At 34.0% G+C, this 8061-nt stretch overlaps 1 long non-coding RNA gene across 1 annotated transcript in view; it reads left to right on the top strand.

Annotated features, from left to right (window-relative positions):
• LOC106880985 (uncharacterized) overlaps positions 1-8061 on the top strand; it is a 26917-nt gene extending 18856 nt beyond the window's left edge. The window contains exons 2-3 of the long non-coding RNA XR_001410799.2: positions 1188-1255; positions 8033-8061. This is a non-coding gene — a long non-coding RNA (uncharacterized LOC106880985). The remainder of the gene's footprint in view (positions 1-1187; positions 1256-8032) is intronic.

The raw sequence follows: 8061 nt of genomic DNA, 5'->3' as shown, positions 1-8061 counted from the left end.
ATATATATATATATATATATATATATATATATATATATATATATACATACACACACACATACATACACATATATAATTGTTAAACAGGACGTCAAACATTAAGACAAGGCAAACATCTCAAGTCATATACAATATTATTATAAGAAGAAATTATCATAAATTATTATAATATTGTATATGACTTGAGATGTTTGCCTTGCCTTAATGTTTGATGTCCTGTTTAACAATTATATATCTGCTGAATCGGAAATCTGCAATGGCTCTATAACTACCATCTCGGCTATAACCTTGGAGCCCCAGTAATCCGTTACAGCACTTGCCTAGCGTACCTAATCGTTTAGATCACCTGTGAACTTAACTTAACCCCCATACTTTATATATATATATATATACACACACACACATACACACACACACACACACACACGTGCATACACACCTGTTTGCTATGTGTTGCCAAGAGTTATGTGCCAGTTTTATTTCTCAGAACGAGGCAGTGTATGATATTGTTGATAAATGATAGAATTACTTGCGTCACTGACAACATTGACCAATAATAATAACTAGCAAGGGTCACTTAAGACAAGGAACAATAAATAGAAGCACATTCAACTTTAAAAGAACAATACAGCAGTGATGTCATTGCTGTGCAAATTATAGAAGCATTTGCTTATAAACTGATCAGAGATATTTAAGGACAGCAAGCAACTGCAGCACTACCTTTTGATTAGTACAACACAGCATGACACAGTGAACTTCGTCTCTCTTTGTCTTTTGGTTATGTATTTGAAATTTCCATATTAAACCTAATTCTTGATTTGGTCATATTAATAACAGTCAAATTATATAGAATTGAAAACCTCCTTGTTCTACTTGCACCTTCACACAACAAATATCAAACCATTTTCTTATCTTACTTCTTATCCTTCAATTAGCAAATATTCCTTTAATTAGCAACTGTTCTTTTAATAAGTTGATAATCTTGTAAATACAATCACTGAAAAGATTCAGGATTGCCATCTCTTGATATAATTCCCTTCCCTTACGCATATGTATGTATACGCACATCTATTTTAATGTGTGTTGCCAAAAGCTATGTGCCAGTCTCGTTCCACAATCTTGAATTGAGTAAATTGATTGAAAATTAGTGCCTTTGCTTTTGAACTACCCCCCCAATTTCATTACAGGGGACACTACAAATCTTCTTTCTGGTAAGAAGCTGTCTAGTTTCCCATGACTTGATCTGGGTAACAAGGTGAGTCCTTCCCATTTTGTCTCCTGCTTTCTGCCATATTATACACATAGAACCAGGGCAGAACTTTCCAAGTGACAAACTTATACATCCATTTCTGCTTTATTTCTTCACATTGGTCACTGCTATTGTTGTTGTTGTTCTTTCCATGATAACAATAACTATGATTATTATTGTTGTCGTTGTTATTTTTTATGAATGTTTTCTGATTGATCTATGCACAGATAGAGCTTATATCTAGTCGCATGTACTATTTTATACCCACACTCTTATTCACATGCACACACACTCCTACATACATACAATTGCAGTCTCAAGGAATCATTTCACAATTAGAGGAAAGTCCTACTGGCTCAGTTCCTTATCCAAATAACTTATATGTATATATATTGGAATAGTCACAAAGCCAAAAGTTGATATTTTGAAAATATTTAATATGCACATTTCAAGAATTTATGTAAGATAACCATTATGTAATACTACCTTCGTCAGTCAAGCACAGTTTTCATAACACAAAGCTTATTCATCAGAGAGAAGAAAATACTTGATTGAATCAAACCCAACATACGTAGCTGATATTACATCAATAACCACAGATCAATTGTGATCTCAGTAGTATTTGAATTCAAGACACAGCAGATGGAACCAAATACTGTAAAATGGCTGTTTTGACACCCTATCTTTTTTGCCACTTTACAATTTTCTCCTTAATAATAATAATAATAATAATAATAATAATAGTTATGATTTCAAAATTTGGTGCAAGTCAGCAGTTTTGAGGAGAGTGGGGAACCTTGAAAGGATGACAGGCAAAGTCTATCTCAGTGGCATTTGGACTCAAAATCTAAAGAGCTGGAGGAAATGCTTCAACAACAACAACATTAATAATCATCCTTTCTACTAAAGGCACAAGGCCTGAAATTTTGTGGGAGGGAACTAGTTGATTACATCAACCCCTGTGTTTCACTGGTACTTCATTTATCAACCCTGAAAGGATGAAAGGCAAAATCAACTTCGACAGAATTTGAACTCGGAACATAGCGATGAGCGAAATACTACCAAGTATTTCGTCCAGCATGCTAACAATTCTACCAGCTTAATAATAATAATAATAATAATAATAATAATAATTAATCTTAATAAGTAATAACAATAAAAAATAATTATATTTATTTTTCATGCTGGGGCACCTCTCAAGGAGGTGTCCCAGCATAGCAATAATCTAATGATTAAGACAAATAAAAGAATAAAAAGTCAATGAATAATAACAGCAAAACATTTTTTTTCAAATTATTTCATCTAAGTTTAGCAGCAATTTAGAATACCACAGCAGCAGCAGTTAAATTTCATCCACCATTCTCTTGTTTAAATGTTGCACTTTTTTTTTTCTACTCTTAACACATTTCCACTACTTAACACATTTCCTTCATTTAATTCTTATCACACACCTGTGTGACTTAAAACAGCAGAAAGAAGTTTAAATTCTTATAAATGTTACTTCATTTATGTTCTTTTTAATGCATAAATGTCCCTTCATTTTTGTGTACTTTGATAATAAGTATGTTTAGCTATTTGAAACAATTTCAGGAACACAAAAAGTAAATGAAAAATAAGCAAGTCATTTAATGATACTTCTACAATGGATGCAGCCTGTTAATTAATCTCTTTACCCTTTTGTTACCGTATTTATTTTGAGATGCTCTGTGTTACTTTCAATTATTTTAAATATAACAAAGAATTTAGTAAAATAACTTAGTTCTCATTAAGCTAGTGTTAGGAACATAAATTGTGACTAAGGTTTAATGGAAGATTTATGAAAACAAAACATTTGTACTACAGAGCCAGTTTCATCCGGATTGGTATCAAAAGGGTTGAGCTATTGCTCTCTTTAACAAGCATGAGTTAAGAAGCTTGCATCCCAACCACATGGTTTCTGGTTCAGTCTCAATGTGCAGCACCTTGGCAATTGTACTTTACTTTTGTTCTGCTCTGACCAAAACCGTTTAAGTAGATTTGGGACATGGAAACTGAAAGAAGTCCATTGTGTGTGTGTGTGTGTGTGTGTGTGTGTGTATCTCATTATCATCATCATTTAGTGTCTGCTTTCCATGCTGGCATGGGTTAGACAGTCTGATTGGAACTGGTAAGTCTGAGAGTTGTACCATGTTCCAGTCTGATTTGGCATGGTTTCTACAGCCAGATGCCCTCCTAATGCCAACCACTCCAAGAGTGTAATGGGTGCTTTGTATGTGCCACCGGCATGGGGGTGCTTCTATATGCCACCGATACAGGTGCGAGTTACGTGACACCAACATCAGCCACGATTATGATTTCACTTGGCTTGATGAGTCTTCTCAAGCACGACATATCATCAAGGGTCTCTATCAATGTATTGTGTATGAAAATAAAAGACTGGATGGAAAAGGCATGGCTGGAATGCCCTTAATCATACATGATCTCAATCAAAGTTGACCTATAGGCATAGGAGTGGCTGTGTGGTAAGTAGCTTGCTTACCAACCACATGCTTCCAGGATCAGTCCCACTGCGTGGCATCTTGGGCAAGTGTCTTCTACTATAGCCTTGGGCCGACCAATGCCTTGTGAGTGGATTTGGTAGACGGAAATTGAAAGAAACCCGTCGTATATATGTATATATATATATGTATGTGTGTATGTGTTTGTCCCCCCCCCCCAACATCGTTTGACAACCGATGCTGGTGTGTTTACATCCCCGTGACTTAGCGGTTCGGCAAAAGAGCCCGACAGAATAAGTCCTGGGGTCGATTTGCTCGACTAAAGGCAGTGCTCCAGCATGGCCACAGTCAAAAAGACTGAAACAAGTAAAAGAGTAAAAAGTTAGGCTAAACGCTATATGAATGTTTTGTCCCAAACATTTCCAAATTGTCCACCATATTATCAATCTATTATTACAGATAGAAATTGAACTAATTTCCTCTATATTACAATATACACATGGTTCTCTTGGTATTTAGTGCTTTCTCTATATAAGTGAGATTATCTCTGATGTTTAGAGATTTGGGGTTTCTTCAACAACCTCCAATCACACCAAATATAACAGACTATCATCTTCCTGTGTTGTAAATATTTTGTTTTTGCAGCAGATTTTTTTAACTTTCTACAAACACACACCCACATATTTTCATTTTCTCTTTCTTTATCTCTGTCTACTCCTCTTCACACTTCCCCTCTCTCTTCTGCTCACACTTTTCTTCTCTCTTTTTACTCCCCTCACTGTTTCTCTTTCTCTCTTTCTATTCCTCTCTCTACCCCTCTCACCCTTTCTCTCTGTTTACTGCCACTTTCACTTCATCTCTCTGCTCTTCTCTCTGTCATCTTTCTTTCTTTCTCTCTCTACTTCTCAGCTCCCTTCTCTCTCTGCTCCACTCCCTCTCTCACATTCTTTCTTACTTTCTCTCTACCATACATAATAATCCTTTTCTTTCTCATTTGACAAAAGGAAATTCAATATTTGGTTTTATCACAATGGTGTCTTGTATTATGTGGAACACGTTACATAACATCTTGTGTTGTGACTAATATGATACAAATAGCAAACCCTACCATGTGATGAATACATTACAACATCTAGTGATGTGATCATTATGTTACAGCATCTTGTGACAATCACCCATAGCGTTGATAGTTACATTACAACATCTTGTAATGTGATAATTATAACATCAATATGATAATTACAACATCTAGTTTTCTTCACAAAAGACATTTCATCTCCTCTGATAATTATGTATTGTGTTCTGATAATCACATTATAAGATCTTTTGATAGTTACATCTTGGAGTATGACATTTACAATACATCTGGTTAATTACAAGATCTTGTGGTATGATAATTACATTACAAGACCTTGTGGTGTGATAATCGTATTACAAGATCTTGTGATGTGGTAATTGTAGTGTGATAATTGTATTACATCTACTTCTATCATAATTACAATATCTTGTGGTGTGATATTTGCAATACATTTGAGGTTATGTTAATTACATTCCATGAACTTGTGATAATTGCATTACAAGGTCTTGTGATGTGATAATTGTATTACAAGATCTTGTAGTGTGGTAATCGTATTACAACATCTATTTCTGTGATAATTACAATTTCTTGTGGTGTGATATTTATATCACGTCTTCTGTGATAATTACATCTTAAGGTATGATAATTACATATCAACAACTAGTATTTTGATAATTATATTAGAAGATCTTTTGTTGTGATAATTACATTATAAGATCTCATGATAATTACATTACAACATCTTGCTATGTGATACTTTTGTTACAGCATCTTATAACAATTACATTTTCTGTTGTGGTATTTACATTACTAGGTCTTCTGTTGCGGTAATTACATTATGAAATTTTATGGCCACGATAATCACATTATGTCTTATATTGAGATAATTACCAGATTTTCTTGTATGATAATTACATTACAACATTGTATGTTGTGATAGTTACATTATGTATTAATTGCTTACAGCATCTTTCTCTCATTTGAATTCTTTTAAATAAAGTCATAAGAGCTATTTTTTCTTTCTTTCTATATTTTTTAATTATTTGAAACATCTACTGTGTTGTTGTTGTTATTTTGCATAATTTCAACTAATTCAATTTAAATTTTGTTCAAGTTACCCTGGTTTCATTTATTTTTGTATCAAAATCTTTATTTAGCTTTTAAAGAAATGATGCCTTGATGAATGAAACAACCATTTTATTTCCAGACTGGATTTGTGACAAGATAAAGACAAAATAAATAAATAAAAATCCAAAATCCAAGGACAAAATTAATCCTTCCATGACCACACTACTGATAAAACATTTTAATTAAATGTATTTCAAGTAATTTTGGGAATAATCAGTGAATTTGTTGTGATTTTATATAAAAATAACTTAATAAAGTTTCTGAATCAGATCAAGGAGAGATCCTCTACTCAGTCAATCATCTTGCTTGAAATAGTAACCAAATCTTCCTAAAAATCACATATCCCTTTATGGGGGGAATTATTATTAACTTGCTTTGAAACAGATTAGGGTTTGTGATAAGAAGGGTATCCAGCCAGAGAAAATCTGCCTCAATAAATTCTGTCTGACACATGCAAGCACAGAAAAGTGGATGTTAAATGATGATGAACTTTCTCATTATTAATCTGGTATTTCAAACAAATTAGCATGAAATTTTGATGGGAGGTTTTTTAATTTATATCGCTTTGAAAACAGTTTGTACCACAGAACCAAGGTCAGTTTTGGGTAGGTTGGGTATCATAAGGGTTAAATGGGTTTTTAAAAAAATTTCCATGGTACACCTATGGTACACTGTTTGTGAACCCTTGGTCCTGATTAGATACCCCCTATGGAGCACTGTTTGTGAACCCTTGGTCCTGATTAGATACCCCCTATGGAGCACTGTTTGTGAACCCTTGGTCCTGATTCTGAGTTAAAATCCTTCTGATGTTAGTTATGAATTTTTTCATTCCTTGGTAGAAGGATCTACAAAACAATTGCCAAGCTTGACTTGGGTTTGTTCAATCAACTTTGCCCTTCCTCTATAAATGTGTGGCATTGATTGTTGCAGTTTTTGTTATTTCGATCCCTGCCTCTCCCAGTCAGCACTGATCAAAGATGTTCCATCCATGACTATCCCACCAATGTTGTGTATCTATGACTATATTGTTCATTGTGTCGTTCTCCTTTTAAAATTGTAGAATGTAATATCAGTGAGGTCTTGCTACTATTTTTAGCTGGCCAAGTGACAACATAATGGCTTTCTCATTAACCTGACAACTTCAAGGTTATGTGTGAGAATTTAAGAAATCCTCCTCTTTATCATCATCAACATCAACACAGCCATCTTATGTTTTAAAAAGTACTAAATGTGATGGCATAAAAGATGCATAGGCATATAATATGGTTCCCATTTTCGTCAGTGCATCATCATTATCATTTAGTGTCCATTTTCCATGCTAGCATGGGTTGGATGATTTGATAGGAGCTGGCAAGCTGGAGGGCTGCACCAGGCTCCAGTCATCTGTGTAAGCATGGTTTCTATAGCTGGATGCCCTTCCTAACACCAGCCACTATACAGAGTGTACTTGGTGCTAGCTACACAGAGCTGGCACAAGTGCTCATTTGCGCAGCACAGGCATGGGTGTTTTTTATGTAACGGGGGTAGAAAAAATGTTTTTAGTGTATTAAAGCATGCAATATAGGCCCAACTTCACATGTAGGGCCTGGGATAATTTTTTTGAGACCTATTTAAAGAGATAAAATACATCCCATATACCAACATATACAATATATTTTGAAGTTTTTTTTTTTTGTTCTTATATCCTAACCAAATCAACAAATTGATAATATTTCTAGTTGTTGCACAGTTGCATGACACAATTCTAAAGTCCCTTTAACCCTTTCATTACCAACTCACCCGAAACCACCTCTGGTTCTGCAGTACAAATGACTTGTTTTCAAAAGTTCTGAATTAAAATCTTCCACCAAAACCTTAGTCACAATTTATGTTCCTAACACTAGCTTAATGATAACTAAGTTATTTTACTAAATTCTTTGTTATATTCAAAATTAATTGAAAGAAACACAGAATCTCAAAAATAAATACAGTAACGAAAGGGTTAATATTTTAGTATTGTTTATCATCTAAATGCTAAAGGGACTTATGAATCACCCTTTTAATTTTTTTCTTTTTTTGCATATGTTTTTTAAGTCTAATTTCTTTTATTCTTATTTTCAGTTGACAAAGCTGACCCGATAAACACAGGT

This window comes from Octopus bimaculoides, chromosome 21 (genome assembly GCF_001194135.2).
Source record: "Octopus bimaculoides isolate UCB-OBI-ISO-001 chromosome 21, ASM119413v2, whole genome shotgun sequence".
Lineage (NCBI taxonomy): Eukaryota > Metazoa > Mollusca > Cephalopoda > Octopoda > Octopodidae > Octopus > Octopus bimaculoides.
Note: the sequence above shows the minus strand (reverse complement) of the source record. Positions and strands in the feature narration are given on the sequence as shown.